General features: G+C 48.6%; 1 protein-coding gene across 1 annotated transcript in view; it reads right to left on the reverse strand.

Moving 5' to 3' along the window:
* The window catches only part of UBE2R2 (ubiquitin conjugating enzyme E2 R2), a 38,665-nt gene that overhangs the window by 14,857 nt on the left and 711 nt on the right, over positions 1 to 23,097 (reverse strand). The window lies entirely within an intron of this gene.

Here is a 23,097-nt window from a genome sequence, read left to right on the forward strand (position 1 = left end):
TTAATAATTCCGTCGTGTCAGAATCAGGAAAGCTCCACCATTCCAATCACTGCCGTCCTCGGGGCCCGTTCACACCATCCAGAGCGTTCATCACACAGTCCAGTGCCATGAACGCATATGGAAAGGCTCTCCACGTTCTGGTGTTGCCACTCATTTCAACGGCATCGCAGACACGCCTCCCACTCGCAGTGCGATCGCCCGCAATGGAACACATGGTACCACAATGCCCAGCGTTCCAGTGCGGTGTGATCGGAGAAGATGGCGCATGTATGATTTTTTTTTTGTGTGATCACACCACAAAAAATTATGTAAACATGCCCTCAAGCTTCCATAAAGGCCCTTTGCTTAGAATGAGATGCCATGAGTATGCTGCAGGCAGGAGGAAGCATTTCCTCAGTCTCCACCCAGCGATCAGCTGCAGACAGGAGGGGGCATTTCCTCAGTCTCCAATCCCCCCTGATCAGTCGGCAATGTTGTAACTTTGTAGCAAGCCAGCTACAAGCTAAGGCTGGGTTCACACCTAGGCGTATCTAATATGCGCGTTTGTCACGCGTTTCGTGCCGCGCATTTTTACCACGATTCGCAATAAAAACTGCACGACGCGCGTTTCCGAGGGCTACCTGGCTGTATCCCAATGGATAAACGCGGCAAATACGCCCCAAAGAAGCACCTGTACTTTGGGCGTAGGGTGTTTTGCAGCGCGTTCGCTGTAAAACGCCCAGGTGGGAACCATGCCCATAGGCAATCATTGGTTTTCACATGTTGAGCGTTTTACAGAGCGTAGGAACGCGCTGTACAACGCCCAGGTGTGAACCGGGCCTAAGGGGCAGCACAAAGAGGCTGATCACAGACATTTGTGAACACACCCAAGAACTGCACGGACCAGGATTTAATGAAGGTGGCATCTACAGTCCAGGAAGTAGATGGCGACCCTGGATGAGGTCTGATGGCAGCAGAAGTTAATAGGCTGGTCTGCGGTGCTTATGTGATAAGGCAAAATGTTGATAGGAGGAGAGAGCAGAGCCATGGTTTAGTTTCAGGTTGGGGGAGGGACATGACCTACAAAAGAAACATCAGGTCCTCCTGCTCTGCCAGACACGGCTGTGCCTTGTGGCAGAGCTCTGTAAATCTCAGGAGTGGATGGACAAAAATTAAAATCCTTCTGGAAAGGAAGTCTGTTACCTTCTATGCATTCCAGTGGTGTATTTAGCCGTTCACCTGAAGTTTAGATGTAAAAAAGGGAATGGAGGCAATGGAGGAGAAAAGTATTGGGGTGTGTTAAACACAAAAGAGAATGACGAGGTAAAGAAAACTGATTAAAAATGAGAATTCCAGCCGACAAGATTTGCAGACAAATTGCAGACCTATAGAAGTGAATGGAGCCGATGATTGGACCGAGAGGTGAAATAAAAATAGAAGCGTCTGCCGCTACGGGCGATCACTCGTCTCCATTGACTAGAATGTCCTCTGTGCACTGGCGGGCGGCTCAGCGCTGCAGCCGAGTAACTCCGGCTAACATCTCCGTAATCATTAGCAACGGGAGCCAATTACAAGGAAATCACTTCTTAAGTTCTGTTCATTAGGAGGAGCTCAGCGGGAGGTTTATTAAAGAGTCTGTGCCAGCGAAACACCACCACGGGGGGCCAATGTGAAACGGCACCAAAGGACGACTTGTGAGAGCTCCGAGGGAACCTTTCTATAGTGTCCAGTGACTGAGCCGAATGAAACATCAAATGATTTTCTTCTCAGTAATGGAAGTCTGCAGATAAAGCTGAACTGCCTGCGCCCCTCCAGGAGCCCATGGAAGACGTGCCTGCGCCCCTCCAGGAGCCCATGAAAGCCTGTGCCGTGCCTGCGCCCCTCCAGGAGCCCATGAAAGCCTGTGCCGTGCCTGCGCCCCTCCAGGAGCCCATGAAAGCCTGTGCCGTGCCTGCGCCCCTCCAGGAGCCCATGAAAGCCTGTGCCGAGCGCCCCACCAGGAGCCCATGGAAGCCGCGCCCCACCAGGAGCCCATGGAAGCCGCGACTGCGCCCCACCTGGGAGCCCATGGAAGCCGTGCCCCACCAGGAGCCCATGAAAGCCGGCATATGTAGCAGATCAGAGACATCTTAGTGGTCCAAGAAAACAAAATCGTTGTTCCTGAATCAGACTCCTCTATAACTACCTGATTGATATACTGAACATATGGACGCACGAGGGGCCACTTTTGAAAACAAACACAAAACAAAAAACTTTTGGGGGTCAAAAGCTCATGGAAGCTGTGCTCTGTGCCCCATGGGGAGTCCACAATACCTGTACCTTCAATTTTGTGTGTTGGCAATGGGGCCCCATGCTAAATGAATAGCATTGCACTGTAGGTCATGCTGCCCTTTAATGCAATGCAAAGGTCTCTGGGTAGTGGAAAGGTTAGAAGAAAAAAAAAAAAGAAGTTTAGCTGTAAAGAACCTTTACTTTAAAACAAACTCCACCCCTCCAGGACCTAAACTACCCCCACCCATTGCTACTCCAAGATGAAGGCTTGCTTGAATCCAGCATTCTCGGCCTCTGCAGTTTACCACCTGCTCTGAAATTCTTCCATTCACTGGCCACTTCTGTGCAGTATCTCCCCACAGACGTCTATGTGAGCCATCTTTCAAGGTTCTCCGGCCTCAGGACATCCCTGGAGAAGTCATGGGGGTGCTAATGTGCAGACACAAGACTTTTGGAGCAGTGGTGGAAACCAAAGCCAGATTGAGAGAAATAAACATCTGGGAGTCGGAAGGGGAAGGCGAAGTAGTGTAGGTCGGGGAAGGCGAGGTAGTGTAGGTCAGGGAAGGCGAGGTAGTGTAGGTCAGGGAAGGCGAGGTAGTGTAGGTCAGGGAAGGCGAGGTAGTGTAGGTCAGGGAAGGCGAGGTAGTGTAGGTCAGGGAAGGCGAGGTAGTGTAGGTCAGGGAAGGCGAGGTAGTGTAGGTCAGGGAAGGCGAGGTAGTGTAGGTCAGGGAAGGCGAGGTAGTGTAGGTCAGGGAAGGCGAGGTAGTGTAGGTCAGGGAAGGCGAGGTAGTGTAGGTCAGGGAAGGCGAGGTAGTGTAGGTCAGGGAAGGGGAAGGCGAGGTAGTGTAGGTCAGGGAAGGGGGTCTAAAAGGATAAGTACTTTGCTTTAAAAGGAGAATTATGAGGCAAGTGATTTTCACTCAGCCTCATAATCTGAGCCGACCTGTGACCATGAAACCCACAGGTCGCTCACTTCTCGATCCTGTGCTGGCAGAGAGCCGTGACAGGGGAGGGACTGGACTCCCCCCTCCGATCCTCCAGCGCTGACTGGCGGAAAGGACGGGAAAGGGGGCGGGTACAGCTGGCTCTGTTCCGGCTGCGGTGTCTCAGTATACTGAGCTTTGGATGACGGGAGGACACAAACTAGAGTTACCCTTAGGAGAACTATTGGGAAAAGCCCTGACCCCATAGTTCTCCTAGAGCCCTTATCCCCAGAGTGGAGAAATATGGAATTCAGGAGCCAGGAGGCCTATCTGAAGGAGCATTGGCTACCTGGGGCTTGTCCAGCCTGGTCCTTCAAGGTTGCACATACGATAGTCTTCAAGGCATGACCCACAATTAGAAAGTGCCTGACCCCGCGTGCCATACGTAGACACCACACAGTGTTTCTCAGAGGAACAGACTGCAAATCATGTCCTCATACAATCAGTCGGCCTCCTTGAAATGATCTCTAAACAGAACAGGGCTGGCCGGGCCATTGACTAAGCAGAATCCGTTTCCAATTCCTTCCTATAAGAAAACAAATTGTTCTACAAGGTGACAGGGACGGGCTGGAGGACTCACGAGACCCATATGATAAAACAGAAATTCCCATGAACAGAAATGAATCTCAGTACAAAACATTCCATGAACAGTCACATTTCTGGCACGCTGCGGCGTACACGGCGAATATGCTGAACGTATACAGAGACAGAGCGGCCCAGGCAGAAGAACAAAACACCAACTGTGCATGCGTCCTCACTTCTCCCTCTACATGAAGCAAACTCTCCAGCCGCCCAATTACCAGATTATCCCGGCACACGATGGTGGAGCTTCAAGCAGCATATAGTTAAAGTGGACCTCCAATTTACAAGGTGTAACCCATCCAACCAAACCCAAATAGGGCTGTTAAAGGAGAATTATGAGGCGAGTGAAAATCACTCAGCCTCATAATCTGAGCCGACCTGTGACAACGAAACTGTCACACGTCGGCTCAGTAGATCGGGAAGTGAGCAAACTAATACCGTCGCTCACTTCATCATCTCCCTATAGAGAGCCGTGACTGTCACTCACGGCTCCCTGCAGGGATTCCCCCCTCTGTCCAATCCTCCAGCGCTGACTGGAGGAACGGACAGGGGAGGGGGTGGGTACTGCTGGCTCTGCCTCTAGATAGGCAGAGCCAGCTGTCACTCACACAGCTGGGTGAATCCAGACAGTAATGTCGGGATCCGTCCCGGCTGCGGCGTCTCAGTATACCACAAGCTATACTGAGCTTTGGGTGACGGAAGCACAAGGGTTTGTGTCCTCCCGTTACCCTTAGGAGAACTATGCGGAAAAGCCTTTGGCCCCATAGTTCTCCTTTAATCCCATGTGTACTGTGCTGGCTGATGTAAAATTTGTAAAGCAGATCCTAAAAAAACTAAAACTTGGGCTTCCGCATTCAAATGCTAATAAGAGAAACTCAATCTTCAAATTTCAGCCCCAAGTCTTTCTATAAGGGCAGATCACTGTGAAGGGGCTGAGGAAAAAAGTGGATTCAGCCATCTTGCCTGCTGCAACAAAACATCTAAAAAAAAGTACATCTAAAAAAAAAGTACAATTATATATTTCTGTATAACCAATAGAGAAGTTTGACTGCAAAAGTGGAAATACACTTGAAGGCAGCATTTACCAATCGCAGTCAAAAGTACCCTTTAAATGTAAGCAAAATATTGAGACGCCAGTCTAAAATGTGAGAAAAAAAAAAGTGTGGTCCCCCCAAAATCCATGCTAGACCCTTATCCAGGATATGGATTTTAAAAGGGGAACAAGGCAAAAAAAAAAAAACCCCACACATACAATGAGGTCCCCATCCACATTAGAGTCCCTCTTTCACATCAGTAGCCCCCTCTCACAGAGTTCCCCCCTTTCACATCAGAAGCCCCCTTTCATAGCCACCCCATTTAAATCATAATTCCCAATTCATAGTGCCCCCCCTTTCACATCAGAGCTTCATAGCCTCCCCCCTCCACATCAGAGTTACCCTGGTCTTTTAAATCAGAAACCAACCGGCGCCAAGAAATGGCATAATGCTGTGCGAACGTTTTGAGGTCCCCCCCAAGGAAGCCAGAAGGTACCCCAGGCTGCCATAGCACCCTGGCTGAGATCGGCTAGCCCAAGGTCATCAAGTCCCTTCCATTATAACACCCTCACATGGATGGAATGTTGAATCGCAGCTTATGCTGTTGCACAAGATAGTTGCAAACAAAATATATATTTTTTTTTACATCTCTCTCATGTTTTCCATCTACAGAGCTCGGTGTGTTTTGCTTCGTGTCCTGTGTCTCGGACATTGTGACCCCCCCCCGGGTCAGGTGACCCAGATATGGCAGCTGCCAGGGAATGCGGACAGGGAGTAAACAGTCACTCGGCAAACACGCAGCACCCGATAACCATTTCTCAGGTCCCATGACACCAGGTCACGCAGTGCTGCCACATTCATACCGTCCTGATAAACCTCAGAGCCCATCACCTCTCGCCTCTGCAGCAGGAGCAGCAAAACGCATGGATAAGCCTGAGCAGCACAACATGTCCGAGCAGAGAATCCTATAACCTCACCAGAGACCTGTGTGTATCCCAAGAAGAAATCCCTACTTGCACCTATGTTTCCAGACTACCAAGCCAGGAGACTGCAGCGTACCTTCAGAGGTCTAGGGGAGGCAATGGCTCAATGGGTCAGGAGTAGTTATTTTGATACAGAGTAGCGATAAAAAAATATGTCGGTACTCGCCGATACCAAATTACCGAGTAACGGAAGTCCCATGTAATGACTCGCCACCTGGCTTCCTGATTAACAAGAAAGTCTGTCCCCTCTTACCTTGGTCTGTCCAGCCTGTCACCCCCGGGGCCTCTCCAGCCAGAATGCGGCCTTCCTCCGGTACCCAGCCGGAGCCGTCTGGCCAATCAGGAAGCCGGGCGTTGTGTAATGACGCGACAACCTGCTTTCCGGCTCCATGCTCCATCGCCATGAGATGACAAGGGAGCATGAAGCCAGCTTCCCGGCCAATCAGAATGCCGGGCGCTGCGTCATTACATAGCGCCCACAAGTGACGAGGGAGCATGGAGCCGCTTCCCGGCCAACCAGGAAACTGGGCAGCGTGTAATGACGTGCTGCCTGGCTTCCTGATACAGGAAGTATCGGGCTAGGCATTGGAGTATTTGGGCGAGTACTTGCCCAAATACTAGTATCGGTGCCGATACCGAGTATCGGTGCATCTCTAGTCAGGAGAAAGGGGGACCGACACGGGTGGACATAATGTCATGGCTGATCGGTGAATATGGATATACACAAACAAGCCCTGGAAATTAATATAATGACGCCCCCCAACTCCAAAAATATGCAGTACATTCGCACAAGGCAGAATGCTCTTTACAAATGACTCCCAAACACAACAAAAGGGGTTTCCAATGCTATAGATGATTCACAAGTGTTTTAACATCAGCATGGATGGCTCGTGAAGACGAAGTGCAACCCATGGCCCGAAACACAGACCGCCACTAGAGAGCCGATCTACACATCTGTATACAGACAACATAGTGCAGCACGCATGTAACCGCACGCATGTAACCGCGAGGTAACAAAATAACCAGAGTGCATCAGTAACCAAAAACAAGCGCTCACACAGAGAACATTATCCCGATTCCATTCAGATTACTACAAGCCACTGAAACGTCTAACAATGGAGGTCTATACTGGTGACTATACAAGAGAATGTCATCTACACCGATACAACCTCCGACCTGCAGCCAAATTTCTAACACTGAACCCGAATGTACAACTTCCGTTTCATCCTCATTTCCAGATCACATTTCTGATGGAAGAACGGATCAGTCTTTCTAGGAATTTAGGAAAACAGAGCAGGTATTGAATTTTAGATTAAACTGCACAAACATTTTGCATTAATAAGACTTGTGAAGTCTTATCAATGCTAAATGTTTAATCTGCCTATATTTTCACTTCTCTGGTGCTCTGACTTGCTGCAGCTTCCAATGCACGTGGCAAGAGCCAGCCAGCGGCGGCCCCCCCCGGGCAAGAGACAGCCAGCGGCGGCCCCCCCGGCAAGAGACAGCCAGCCGCGGCCCGCATTGTTGCACTATTGCTCTTTAAGTGCAAGCAGTGGTGTCTCAGCAGAGGTCCATCCCGCCTCCTGCAGAGTCAGAGCTTTTGAATCAGGAGGGAACATGAGCTTGCCAATTGCAGAGTTATAGAGCTTAGGACCCATGCAGAGAGATGCATAGAGCGGTTTGTAATCTGGCAAGCAAATCCCTTTGAATGATTAGAGATGACGCGACCCAATCCGCTGCTCTGCTCCTTGTAAATATTTAGAAACTCAAATGCAAATCAGCCGTAAGAGAAATATGAAGGGTGCCGTTGTGGAGTTGAATACGCAAAGTCAACCAACTGTTATGATGATCCTCCAGCTTAAACACCGAGTCAGCAAAAATGGAGAAATCCCAAAGCCATAGGCAGATAAGGTTGAAGTACTGAAATCAAAAGGAGCAACAGGACAGCCAGGCAAAGAGCATTTTTAAAAGCCTAGATCAGCAATGGTGGCCCCCTCACCGAGAAACCTTGTAAATGGGATTGTTATGGAATACTGCGGCCACGTACCCTCCACCACCCAAGGTTATGGTGTAAGCCGTATCATTTTCCATATAAATGGATATATAGGTATAAACACGGAGGTCACATGACCAGAGCATTACACCGACCACCACAGACCACCGTTTCCAGCACGGAGCTTAGTATTGGATTTCATAAAGATGTTGAATGAAGCCGTCCTCCCTCCCCGCAGACAAATGTGACATTTCAACTGCTAAGATTAGATTTGGTTCTCTGGCTGAGGTGTAACATTTCATGCCCATTGGCTATTGTGCTTGGAGGGGAAGTCACATGACCTTGGCTAGGACAATGCACACCTTCTCTCATACTCCTCTGTTCTCCCCATGAGGGTGTGCGCATGCTGCTCTGCATCCCCGACAATGCCGGATATAGGTACTTGGCTCTCATTATTGGCCAATTGAAGCTGAACGCCAACAGAGGGGTTTGTTTTGTTTTTTTAATTAAGAAAAATAAGTTCTCTTGTGATCCGTGTTAAAGGTTCTACTGTGTTCTGTTTACTTTACAATTCATTAATTTAACCCCTCCCCCCCCCCATAGATAATACAGGCAGCACCAAACTTCTGACACTTCAGGACTTAGACATGGGGCCTGAGACTATGAAAATGCCTCCTCTCCAATTCACAAAAAGCTGAGCAGGGGAGCAAGGGAAGGGGAGGAGGAGGAAGAGCAAGGGAAGGGGAGGAGGAGGGGAGAGGAGGAGCAGGGAGGGGAGAGGAGGAGCAGGGAGGGGAGAGGAGGAGCAGGGAGGGGAGAGGAGGAGCAGGGAGGGGAGAGGAGGAGCAGGGAGGGGAGAGAGTTAAGTATTTAATAATTCTACATGACTGAAAACAGGTCAGCATATGCGTGCAAAGTCTGTGACCACTCCCTCCACAAAACATTTATTGTTTAGTGTATGCCTGGGCAGAAACAAAAAAGGTATTTATAGCCCAAGTCAGGGACAACGTTGCTCCTCCCTAGATTCAGCGAGTGAGCGTGGTCACCCCTGGACAAGGAGTGTATTACTGGTAGGACCACCAGGTGAAGATACAAGGAAAAGGAAACCCAGAAAAAAAGAAAATGAATGCAGCCGCCACATCTGAGGACTGTTCAGCTGCAATATGACATTTATTATCCTCGGGATTAGATGCTTTAAGACATCTAGGATAAGAGGCCAGCTCCTTTAAGCAGCCGCTCACCTCCAGGCACCGACACACCAGTAAACCGTCTTCTTATGAAGTATGTTCCAGTAAAGAGGCCTCAGGACAGAAGATCTGCATTATTGAAGACTGGAAAGCCTGCCTGTACATGTGCAGCCTCCACACCGAGGCCTGACACAGCAAACTGTCCTCCCTCCTCCTATTCTGTGCTAGAGCTGAGAACCAGCAACACCAAAACTACGTACACAGGATGTGACCCCTTCTCCGGAAGATTCCGGGATCTCCCAAACAAAAACACGTTTGTGAAGTCACGAGCTACCCCCCTTACATCAAAGAGAATTCCCCTAAGCGCCATCATCATCATCTGACATGACGTAATTTAATCCCAGGGTCATTTCAAAGGAGCAACCGCCTCATTTTTTGTGAGGGGGAGGGGAGAGAATTATTTTACCTGGTACCCAGGTAATGTGCAATAAAAGCTCAATAGAGCCTTCAGTTTATATCCGCTGTACACAGTTCACGTTCGTCAAAACAAAAAAAAAGTGTGCAAAGTCCACTGCGGTGCACGAGGCGCCTTATGCTGTGCATCAACCTGCGTTGGGCTGCCAATGCACCAAAAATGGTCCATGCACCATTTCTGGCAGCACGTTGCAAGTCCATTGGGGTTATAGGTCCCCCCCCCCCAGCTTTATTTTCACTTGGTGATCCTTCAAAGACCACTTTCTGTCCATGGGTGGCTACACTCATTCCTCTAGGAAGAAAGGCAAGCACAGATGTGGGAAGGATGCCGAGGGGGTTATTTAAAAAGGAGATCTTTGGGCAAAAAAGTGTTGTTACCCCTTGCAGTGGGACTAGCCCTGCACTGCGAGGGTTAGGTGCTAGTTTTCACCTATGTACAAAAAAAAAAAAACTCACCCAATCCTCTGAGCCAGCTGGCTGCTACTCCGGCCCCTGGAGCCTCTCCGGTCTGCTGCAGAGATCGAAGGTCCCCGAGTCATCACGTTCTATACATGTGCATAGGACTTGAGGATGCTGAGGGACATCTCTGCAGTGGAGGAGGGGATAGGCTTCAGGGAATGGATAGGCTTCAGGGTTCAGGCGAGCACAACTTTTTAGCACAGACAAAAGGAGCACTTAACCTATGCAGTGCGAGGCTAGGCCCACTATGAGGATTAAGCACACTTTTGCCTGGAGTTCCAATTTAAAGCAGAACTTTCCTAAATGTACTGTACTAACCCTTTGATTTTGATTTTATTTTTTTTATAGGTGCACCAAAATGAAAATTTCAAAACCGAAACAAAAAAAAATGTCAGGCCGAAACCAGAAATGTTTTTTATTTTAACTTTAAAATCTTTTAAATATTTCATTTGTATTTTTTTATAAACTTTTTTATAGATTTTATTTTTATTAAATATTTAAATGTTTTACTTTACTTTTAGGGGCTAAGGGGACATTTTAGGGGTCTAAACAGATCCCTGATAATTTCCCTTTTAAAATAGAAAAGAGATTGAGAACACAGAGTCATCAATCTCTTATTCTGTGTCCCCTGTTATCAATGAACAGGAATCCTCTATACTGAGTGTTTCTGATCATAACATGAGGACAAAGTATGTTTACTATATTCACAATAATGAATGTACAGGAGGGGATGTAGCTCACTCCCATTCATAACTGAGTATATAGTAAACATACTCTGTCCTCATGTTATGTACAAACACTCAGCGATCACATGACTGCTTGTACCCGCTCTCCATCCTGACAGCTGTCACAGGAGGCTGAGCGAGCGGTGTGGGAAGGAGAGCTCAGCCTCCTGTGACAGCGCGGGCCGTCTCCGCCCACACCGCTCTGCCGGAATGTGATAGGAGGATGAGCGGTGTGGGAGGAGAGACGCCGGCCGCTCACAGCGCTCTCCTCCCGCAGCACTCGGCCGCCTATGACTCTCCTCCCCGCTGGGACACAGAGCAGCGGGGAGGAGAGAAACTGATTTGCAGCTGTATCTTTTTCGGCCGATATGTTGGAGCATCCCTAATTTTTTTGAAATGCGATTTACATGCTTGCAGTTTCATATCTTGATATTTCTATATTTGCACTTCTTGTGGACATCTTTATGGACTGATCAGCCCTACTCAGTCCTGTATATGTGAGCCAAAGGACCACCCACCTCGGAACGCAGGTCTCCCACCAATAGTGCCACCGCCGCCACCCACTAGCATGCTACCCCCAGAATGGGGGATCAGACAGGGCTTGGGAATCTCAGGAGCTGACCCCCAAAGACACACAACAGGGTGGGGAGAATTTGAAATAAAATAAAAAAATTTTTGGGGGGGGGGGGCGTCTCAAAATCAGCCAAGACTACTCAGCACCCCAGCAGGGCTGCACAGAGGGGGGACTGCTGACCCCAAGGCCAGAAATTGGGAGGATAAAGGAAAACATTGCCCAAACACGGATGTAAGAAATGCTTCAAAAAGTGAGGGACGAGGGGGGTTGGGAGGATTTTTTAAACGTTTGATTGCCTTTCCTGTTGATGGAAGAGCCAATCAATCATCTCAGGTTGCTCTCCTGGAAGGATTGTGGAAATCCATGATTATTAATTATGCAAAAATAAAGTTAAAAAAAAAACAAACCTTGTAACAAGGCTACACACCCATTGAGAGACAACAAGCTGTAACTCTTTAGGACCGGCCACCTCAGGCAAGTCTTTAACACATGCCAAACAAAAAAATGGGCCGGGCACACTTCTTACTCAGACAGGAGTCACCGGCTTACTGAAGCAGAAGTCACCGCTCTCCTGGGCATGGGATTACTAAACAGGAAGTGGGCCAAATGCACAGAAATCTCTCACCCCGGCCTCTATCTTGTAGCACCAGTTCTGCCAAAAGTTTGACACATTGAGGTTTAAAATAAAAAAGGGCGTTTAACTGAACAACAACGCATTTAATAAATCCAAAATAAACAGAACTAAATATAAAATAAAATGTTTGAAAAGGTGCGTTTAGTGCCGTGTTTATTTTTATTGTCCTCGCTAGATCAGCAGCTGACTGTTCAGATACAAAAGATTAGAACTTCAGTAATAAAAAGGAACATCTATGTAATGTTTGAATGGTTTATGAAGAGGAAGTGTAATCCGGGTAATGTTCTCAGTCATAGAAAGATATTATTGTACGGTTTGCTATACAGGAACCCACCAAAAGCCACGGGGCCTGCAAGCCAATTATGTTATTGTGTAACTCCAGCCAAAATAGTCTCTTTTAGCTTTGGATGATCAAGGGAAGATATTTCTCCTCACTTTCCGTGCCAGTGACAACTGTTTCATCAATAAAAACCATGCAAGCAATAAAAATCTGACAGAGGTTCTAGTCTTCTCCTACCCAGAGTTGACCATAGCAAGGGATGTGGTGGAGGAGAACACCTAAAACTGGCTTCACACCACCTTGTCTAGGAGGCATGGCCAGAAGATGCACCTGCCTCAACTTTACGTAGCCTTGGAACCGTGAACGCCGACATTACTCCATCCAGACTTGGCATGTGGCCTTACTTCCACTAGAAGGAAACATACCAGCCTAGGTTGGTCTACCAAGGGGAGGAAGTAGCCACCCAGTACTGGCCCTTCCCAGGCACCAAAAAGGAATTGTGTCTAGACCACCTCGTCCTGCCTGTAAAGAGGAAGAAACTGGGGGGCAATTATGGACACGAATCCCACCATCAAGGAGGGTGAGCCAAAGGGGGATGTGTAGGTCCAGGTTGGTCTACCAAGGGGAGGAAGTCAACACCCAGTACTGGCCCTTCCCAGGCACTGAAAAGGAGTTGTGCCTAGATCTCCTTTGCCTGCCTATAAAGAGGAAGAAACTGGGGGCAAGGATGGGCACAAATCCCACCATCAAGGAGGGTGAGGTAAAGGGGGTTGGGTAGTTAAATAGTTAGGTTGAAAAAAGACAAAGTCCATAGAGTTCAACCCGTAGGGTAGTGGTGGACTGGGGATGTGCTCTGGTTTTGGCCCAGATCCATCCCTAGTCATGGCTATGTGGCCACAAGGTTAATGAGGTCACCAGCATTCCACCACTGATTACATGCAGCTGCCCCGGTAGCAGCAGATGCAGCTGGGCCGGCACAGACAGCCTGCTTCCAAGTTCAGAACCCGAGATTATTCCCACTGCTGACGGGAATCCTGTCCTTGGCCTGCTTCCAACAGGTTCATGTGAAGCAGAGGAAACCATAACTGAGCAGTTCGGCAGCGAGACTTCCTTTTTTTAAAGTGCTTTTGGTGATGGGTTTCCTGTTCCTGTTGGAGAATATGAACAGTCCTGGAAGAACTGTCACGTACTGTCCTGAAGACTATTTTGGAACAAAGCATTTTTATTTGTCTTGCTGTTGGAGATATGAACTCACTTCCTGTCTGATGAAAACATTGTCAAGTAAAAACCCCAAAAAGTAACCTGAAATAATATATTTTGGCTGACAATTTGTTTATTTTAGGCCTTCCGGATTAAATCATTTTGTTTTGGGTGTGGTAAATTTGTCTCAGGCGTGGCAAATGTGTTTTTGGGTGTGTATTACCTGGCAACTACGTCCACAACAAACAAAAGTACCATTCTTGGAAGTTTCCCCAAATACAAGCAGCAAATGCCCGAATCCATCAGACTGGGCTACAAGTGGAATATTTACAACACCCCCACCACCAGCTAAACAAAGCCCAAATCTGAAGCTGTAATCCAGATCTTCAAATAAGTGGGGTGCTCGAAGAGATCACGATGGACGATGCCATTCCAAGACCAGGTGGGGACCACCACAAAGTCACCAGAACTCCAAATAAATTAATATCTTAGATTTATCGTGAAGACAGAACCACACAAAGAGCATACCAATGTTTTGGGGGCCTCCCAGGGACTCTTCCTCACGGTAACAGAGCGACCCACTTTTACTTTTGACTTGGGTGATGTGGTCTTCACAATAAACCCGTGATACACAAGTCAAAAGCGGGTTACTGTCACCTTAAGGAAAGTCCATGGAGGGGCTCCCCCAAAACATCAGCATGCTTTGACTTTTATGATGTCTTCATAATACATCTACGATATGAATTTGGAGTTATGGTTATTTGGTGATGTGCCCCCCCCCCTTTTCTTGGCCCTGCCCCTTGAGGACAATCTAAAAGGGTGGGGGAAGGGATACATGAGGAGGTAGCTGTGTGGGGATGAATTGTCTCAGAATGTGATAGTTCAGTGGTTGGGGTGGGATAGGCTTCCCTGAAGAGATGAGTCTATAGGGAACGCCTAAAGGCAGTCAAGGTGGGAGATAGACGGACAGGTTGGGGTAAAGAGTTCCAGAGAAGAGAAGTCCTGGAGGCGAGCATGTGAAGAGTTGACGAGAGCTGGAAAGCAGGAGGTCTTGGGAGGAGCGGAGGGGACGGTTAAGGTGCCCATACACTGCACGATTATCGTACGATAATCGTATATTTGGGAAACAAAAGGCAAGAATGGCATTTGTATTGCTATAAGCATGTTTAATTTGTTAAGGACGCTGCTGCCAGGTAATTTGCGCCCAAAAACACATTTAGCGCACCAGAGACAAAATGTACCACCCTGAAACAAAAATTACTGGGAGAACTATGAGGCAAATGAAAATCACTCACCGTCATAGTTCGAGCCGACCTGTGACAAAAAAACTGTCACACGTCGCCTCAATAGATCGGGAGGTGAGCGAACACAACGCCACTCGCTCACTTCTCAATCATCTCCCTGCAGAGAGCCGTGACCGTCACTCATGGCTCCCCCCAGGGATTCCAGCCTCCCCTGTTCGATCCTCCAGCGCTGACAGGCGGAACGGACGGGGGAGGGGGCGGGTACAGCTGGCTCTGCCTCTGGATAGGCAGAGCCAGCTGTCATTCACGCAGCTGGGTGGATCCAGACAGTAATGTCGGGATCCGTTTCAGCTGTGGTGTCTCAGTATATAGGGAGCTGTAGCACGCGGTATACTGAGCTTTGGGTGACGGGAGGATGCTAGTTTGTGTCCTCCCGTTACCCTAAGGAGAACTATGGGGAAAAACCCTGAACCCATAATTCTCCTTTAATCCTGAAGGCCTAAAAAAAAGATGGCTGAATCCAGGTTTTTCCTCAGCCCCTTACAGTGATCTGTCCTTATAGAAAGACTTGACTGAAATCTGAAGATTGTGTTTCTCTCCTTAACATTTGAATGCGGAAGCCCAAGTTTTAGTTTTTTTTGGATCTGCTTTACAAATTTGACATCAGCCAGCACAGTACACAAGGGATTAAAGGAGGAGAACTATGGGGTCAGGGCTTTCCCCCATAGTTCTCCTAAGGGTCACGGGAGAACAAATTAACGTTCTCTCGTCACCCTAAGTTCAATATATAGGGAGCTACAGCTCGCTATATACTGAGATACCGCAGCCAGGGCGGATCCCGACAATACTGTCTGGATCCACCCAGCTGCGTGATTGACAGCTGCCTCTGCCTATCCAGACGCAGAGCCAGCTGTACCCGCCCCGTGTCCCATCCGTTTCGCCAGTCAGTCAGTCGGACAAGGGAGGGGGGAATCCCTGCAGGGAGCCGTGAGTGACAGTCACCGCACTCTGCAGGGATAGATCGAGAAGTGAGCGAGTAACGGTACGTGCTCGCTCACTTCCCGATCTACTGAGCCGACCTGTCACATTTCATTGTCACAGGTCGGCTCAGATTATGAGGCTGAGTGAAAATCACTCGCCTCATAATTCTCCTTCAACAAATTTGGAGTCTGTGCTGGTGATTTTGTATTTATTAAACATTAAGAAAAATATAAAACACAAATCGGATTTGGAAGTACTAGGGGAAGAACCGGCTATTTACACACACAAGGAAGAGAGACGTCCATGGCTATAGAAAACCACAATGAACAGATAAGACTACCCCGATGGCGCTCACCATGGAGGATTTTGTTTAATGAAACCTCCTCTGCTTACTTGCGCACGTCAGGACATACAGATTAAGAGTCCGAATGCCTTTAATTTTATCTGTACAAAGTGTTACACAAGAAGCCAACACAATGGCCGACAATAGCAGAGCAGCTGCTAGGAAGTACCCTACCCAACAAACTCCTAATTATCACCAAGGATAAAAAGGACCGTCGGCCACGTAGATATTTCATGAAGGCTTAAATATAAAAACCTCATGAAACTGCTTCCATCAGACGTGTCACAATGGTATCCACCTAATCTCCGTGGAAAACAGTTACCGGATGAAGTCTGTAAAATGTACGTGATAATTAAAGTGATATTAAAAGTGATGTGATATTAAAAGTGATGTGATATTAAAAGTGATGTGATATTAAAAGTGATGTGATATTAAAAGTGATGTGATATTAAAAGTGATGTGATATTAAAAGTGATGTTAAAAGTGATATTAAAAGTGATATTAAAAGTGATATTAAAAGTGATATTAAAAGTGATATTAAAATCTGAACTGAAAAGTTTTTCAAATGCTGATCACTTAGGAAGGACGCTGCTCATTATGGTTTAAAAGTTTTAACATACCCGCAGAACCAGGTGCAGATATCCTGTCTCAGGGTGGCCCCTTCCCTTGCAGGGTCGCACGCAGCCACCCTTGTGTATGTTCCAAGTCAGTAGATGGGACAGCTGTTGGAAACTGCTGTCCCTTGTGAATGAGGCTCTAGAGCAGGGGTAGCAAACCTGCGGCCCTCCAGCTGTGGTGAAACTACAAATCCCATGATGCATCTGTCTCCGGGAGTCATGTCTGTGGCTGTGAGAATCTTGCAATGCCTCATGGGATTTGTAGTTCCACCACAGCTGGAGGGCCAGAGGTTTGCTACCCTGCTCTAGAGCATCTTGGCTCAGCTCTCTACCTCAGACACGTGTTGCAGAGGTGATGGCAATAAGAAACTCGACCTTGCGAGTGGAGTTCAAAAGCTCCCCTTGCTTTTGTCTAGGGTACCGGGAAAAGGGACTTCTTACTCGCCTTATTCCACACTATGACTGCTCACCCACTTCGGCGTCCCGTTCACCCGCCACAGCTGTGATGTCATGGTGTACAATACAGGACCAATAGCCTTGCAGTTAAGGCGCCGAAGCCCGATCCACCTTGATAAGTTGGAATGCAGGTTTTTGAAGTGATCAAAGTCACATCCCATGGAGTCATGTGTGAAAGCACAGAGGGCACCACATGAGACACTCGGCACAAGTGTATTAGCCAAAGGGTGGGAAGCTAGTGGTCACGGGAACGAGATTGGTGCCGAGATATGCCCCTTGATGATGCCAAGGGCCAGAAGCTGAGACGGGCCCATCTGCAGAAAGGACATGAATTTGTAGAGAAACGATTGGTTTCATCTGGATTCACTACTGAAAAGGTTTGATGGCCTGTTCACATGAGTTGCAGGTCCTCATCAGGTCCGGATCTGCAGACGCGGTGCTACTTATGCAGTGCGTTTTGGCCACGTTTTTGATGCGTTCCAGTTTTTTGCTGGAGTGGGGCTGTTTGTATGTTAGCGGCAGTGCGTTTGACAAGTTTGCGTTTCCTGATCGTACAAAATGTGACATGCAGTATTTTTCTGTCGTAACCTAAACGGACTGCGCACGTGAGAACTGTAGCCCATAAAACACAAAGGGATACACCGGGATGCATTTTGAGTGCAGCAGCGTACGGAGCCGGTCAGCACACAAAACGGACGTCGTGTGAACAGGCCCTGACGTCTCGTTCACACCTAGGCGTATTGCATATGCGCGTCTGTCGCGTGACCGTCGCGTGTTTTTTTTACCACGATTCGCGGTAAAAAAGTATTGCGACCGTCGCGCGTTTCCGAAGGCTACTTGGCTGTATCCCAATGGAAACGCGCAACAAAACGGCCCAAAGTACTACATGTACCTTTTCAGGCGTGGGCCGCTTTGTAGCGCGTTAGGGACGGGCGGAAATACGCCAAGGTGGGAACGAGACCATTGAATACAATGGGATTTATATTTTTGAGCGTTTTGTAGAGCGTTCGTCGAGCGTAGAACGCGCTACAAAACGTTCAGGTGTGAACGAGGGCTTAAGAGTTTAATACTACTTCACAGCCTTTGCTTACCAATTCATGCAAAAGCTGGTCGGGTGCCATCATCTGGTTGGGCCTCAGAATAACTGGCGTTCCATTGTTCTGGGGCCACATGTTCTACCGAACATGTTCTGCTGAGATGTTCTGCTGAGATGTTTGGTTGCAGAGCATGTGATTCTTGGTCATCAATACGACCGATGCAAACATCCCCAACCATACAGAGAAGGCTTGGCGATCCAGAGACAGGCTTGAGGCAATGTTCACACCATGTCTGGAGCAGATCTGCAAACGCAGTGCATTTTTAACCGCGATTTTGCCACGATCCGTTACTGTGTTTCAGGGCCCAGTCACATCATATCCAGTGTGGTTCAAACCCAGAACGCACTGGATGGCATAGATCAAGCCAGGCAGCATTCTGGGGCGGAAGGGGGCATGTCTGTGCCATTCATGTCAATTACGGCTGGTAATGATTAACATTCTCGTGTTCGATTAATCCAAATTTTGTTTAATCGATTAATTTCGATTAATGATAACGCACATACAGATCCAACTACATTGGCCTATACACATACAGCACAGCAATGAAGTCATAAAATGAACTAGGATCACACTAATCCAGCACGTTATTAATCTCACGTGGCCGCCGCTTGAGTGGGGCAACTCAGATTAATAATGTGCTGGATTAGTGTGATCCTAGTTCATTGTATGACTTCATTGCTGTGCTGTATGTGTATAGGCCAATGCCTTGGCTGGCGCTCGTGCAGAAAGTTTCTTGGGCAAACTCACCGGCCCAAGTGGCTCAGTCGGCTAACGAAGGGGGGGGGAGTCCGGTGACATCACGGCCGGCAACGCCACCGGACTCCGCCCCCTTCCCTTCGTTAGCCGTCATGGACATCGACGTCACCGGACTCCTCCCCCCTTCCCTTCGTTAGCCGACGGAGCCACGTGTGGAAGGGGGGAGGAGTCCGGTGACGTCAATATCCGTGACGTCACCGGATCGCTGATGGGACAACCGGAAGCCGGCGGGGGTGAGTGTTTTCATTAGCGATCAAAATAATTTTAATCGATCAAAAAGTTTAACGATTAATGGCACCGCAGACACGCCTAGCCGCAGTGCGATCGCCCACACCAGAACGCAAGGTACAGAAATGCCCTTGGTTCCAGTGCAGTACCATAGGAACAACAAAATAGTGCATGCAGCATTTTTTCCGATCACACTGCGGGTGGAGGTGGCATTTCTGCAATGCCATCGACATGAATGGCGCTGACACACCCCCTCCTGCCCCAGAACGCTGCCTGGCTTAATCTATGCGATCCAGTGAGTTCCGGACTCGAACCGCACTGCATATGGTGTGACTGGGCCCTCAGTTGCAATCCAGTGCTTCCACATTCATTTTTGATGCAATCCACGGCATTCCAGAGAAAATGAGACCGGCAGTATTTTATTTTTGTCTGGACCAGAACGGACTGCGCTGGTGTGACTAGAGACAAGAAATACCATAGGGTCACATTGGGACGCTTTTTTGGTCCGGGAACAAACTGTTCTGGACGTGATCCGGACATGGTGTGAACAAGCCTGGGAAACCCACATCATCTGTACTGTGCATAGTTCAAAAAACTAGCACGGCATTCATCAACAACCAAGCCATCCCTCGGAATTGTTCCCCAAGCCCAATTCTGGACAATTCCCAAAACCATACGAAGCTGAACTCCAACTGAAAAGCTCCCCTTGCAGTGGGGGCTCCCCTTGCTTTTGTCTAGGGTACCGGGAAAAGGGACTACTTACTCGCCTTATTCCACACTATGACTGCTCACCCTCTTCGGCGTCCCGTTCACCCGCCACAGCTGTGGCGTCACGGTGTACAATACAGGACCAATAGCCTTGCAGTTAAGGCGCCGGAGCCCGATCCACAACCAGTAGCGTCAGAGAGAAAAGTGCCCCACTGAAAGGGTACATTTTTCTCTTACCTGGCGTTCAGCTTTAAAATGATCCCACCTCTACCCACCCAACTTAAAGGATCTATTGCTCATTTTTTCATAAGCAATGATCTATTACAGCAAAGGTAGGCAACCTCAGCGCGCCAGGTGGTGAAACTACGACTCCCACCAGGCATTGCAAGACTGGCCACACAGGCATGACTCCCAAAGGCAGAGGCATGATGGGATTTGTGGCCATTGTTGCTTACCCCTGGACTACAGAGCATTATGTACCTTAACCCGAGGTCCTGCAACACTGAATAGCCCAATCCCCCTTGCTCCAGCGCTGTAACGCCCTCTACTGGGAGTCACATCCCATCCTGATGAAGTGGCCGCTGGTCCTAGACTATGGGTGATGACGAGAGGGGTAATGACAAGACCGACCAGAAAATGACATAAGCATCAACTTCAGGAGTTTCGTTATGCAGCCAAGCCTTCGCCCCCCTCATCTTGCTTACACGCCTGTACATGTTACTACACATCGATGTGCAGGCACGCCTCGAGACTACAAGTCCCAAGATCCTCAGCACCCCCGAGGGAGATAGTCACCACTAGGGCTGCAACAACTAATCGACATAATCGATTATAATCGATTATTGAAAAAGTTGTCAACTTTTTCAATAATCGATTAATCGGCTTCCGATCAGTTGGCCCTGTTCACAACTCCACACGCTGTGCGCCGCACCTCCTCCCCACTTCACGCTCGCCGCTGCCAGACCCGCTCGCATATTTGAAAATAACCGTTAGCTGCAGCTCTAGTCACCACATACTGCAGCTGATGGACGCTCCGTGTCTGCACATCATGGAGGAACACTCCGATACAGGTGACCACACTGCTGCAGCATGCTGGAGACAGGAAGGCAGTGTAGTCACCCTGTTGCAGAAAGTCAGTACAACTTAAAAGGTTTTTATTTCTTAAGCGAACGCCTCCATAGGCACAGGAATACAATACTGGTCAAGGTTTGTTAGAGCTTTAAACGGAAAAAATAAAAACGCACCATTACTCGACTAGAAATATCTCCTAAATACAAATGAAAACCTGCAGACCTCTTATGTACACTTCCTATATGGGGCAACAGCTACAGGGAGGGAACTTTTATACAGTTCTGGGGTCCACATCTATGTGTGGGGACCACTAGACAGGCCCGTGGCCTACTGGCATAGGGATGTGGTACCGATAGACAGGCACGGGGGCATACGGCCATAGGGAGGGGATATCGGTAGGCAAGCCCGGGGCCCCCAGGGAAGGGGTACCGGTAGACAGGCTCGGGGGCCCATGGCACTAGGTTGGGGGTACCGGTAGACAGGCACGTGGGCATACGGCCATAGGGAGGGGGTATCGGTAGGCAAGCCCAGGGGGCCCTAGGGAGGGGGTACCGGTAGACAAGACCGGGGGCCCAAAACCATAGGGAGGAGGTACCGATAGACAGTCCTGGGGACCCACGGCCATTAGGGAGGGGGTACCGGCAGACAGGACCGAGGGCCCACGGTAATAGGGAGGGCACTTGAAAACCATGCTGGGGAGCACGGTCATATGGAGACTAGTAACCTGGCGTCCGTGTTCATAAGTAGGGGACCAGTTAACCGGCCTGAGGCCCACAACCATAGAGAAGGAACTGGTACACAGGCCTGGGGCCCATGGCTATAGGAAGGGGGCTGCTAAACCAACATGGGGCCCGCAGCAATGGGGTGGAGACCCCTACATAGTCCTGCAGTTCTATAGAAGAGGCCTCACTCACCTACAGAAATCAGAATATAAATAGGAGCCAAAAATCTGCAATAAAACTCCATTTACACCGCAAGCTGCAAAACGAGACCTGGTTTTGCCTATATGTAAACATTTACTGTCTATGGACCCATTTCAAAACTCTGCACCATTCAAATCCCTCTGACTCTATAAACAATGAACACATTGCCACCCCACCCCCCTTTCCCAAGCAAATGACCCCATTTGTGCTTCCAAAAGGTGAAAACAGCAGAGACTAGAGACCATTAAACCCAGCTCTCCCAACCCCCCACCAAAAAAACAATAGGGGTCTAGTTACAGAAAATTTTTGCAAGACATTCACACATTTTTCTAACTGGATTCAATTGAACAAATGTGGAAATCCTGGGTGAAAATTGCGCAACTATTGTGTGTAAACCGAAGTCAAATAAAAAAGTACAAAACATTCTCCGGGCCTCTGGCACATTCACCTGGAGCAAAGGCGACGTCACTGGGCCTTCTGCGAAAAACACCAGCGAGTCCCATTTGTGTTTTCACTAAAGATTCACACAAACTTCAACCTGGATTCCATCAGAAGTGTGAATCCTTGGTGAAAGTTGAGAATATTGTGTGAAAACATTTAGAACGAGCTCTCAGGGTTAAAACAATAAAAAGGAAGCGGATGCCCACCTTACTTCGGGCCTCTGGAGCGCTCGCTTCACCTGAGAGCCTAAATCGAATAGTGACGGCCGTGGCCTAGCAGCGGCTCCGCACAGTACATAACCACTTAACCAGTTGACATCCGCGGTGTTAAACCCCCTTCCCATCCAGGCCATTTTTCAGTATTCAGCGCTGCGGTACTTTGACTGACATTTATTCCGTCATGCAGCGCTGTACTGAAATTAATTTTATACCCTTTTTTGGGGACAGATAGAGCTTTCTTTTGGTGGTATTTATTCACCACTGGGGGTTTTATTTTTTTACTATATTAAGGAAAAATTACCGAAATTTAAAAAAGTGTCATTAGAGGGTCGCATCCAACACCCAAAAGAGTGAGACAGCCCGCTGATGCCATGTGTCATCAGAGGGCCGCATCAAACAACCCAAAAAGAGTCAGCCAGCCCCATGTTGACGCAAGTGAAGATGGCAAACTGCAGGACAACTCTGGAGTGGCTGCACCTATGGGGGGTATGTAGGAGGTGGCTGCACCTATGGGGGGTATGTAGGAGGTGGCTGCACCTATGGGGGGTATGTAGGAGGTGGCTGCACCTATGGGGGGGATGTAGGCGGTGGCTGCACCTATGGGGGGTATGTAGGAGGTGGCTGCACCTATGGGGGGTATGTAGGAGGTGGCTGCA

The sequence above is a fragment of the Nanorana parkeri genome, unplaced genomic scaffold, assembly GCF_000935625.1.
Source record: "Nanorana parkeri isolate BGI_ZX_2015 unplaced genomic scaffold, ASM93562v1 scaffold1280, whole genome shotgun sequence".
Taxonomy (NCBI): domain Eukaryota; kingdom Metazoa; phylum Chordata; class Amphibia; order Anura; family Dicroglossidae; genus Nanorana; species Nanorana parkeri.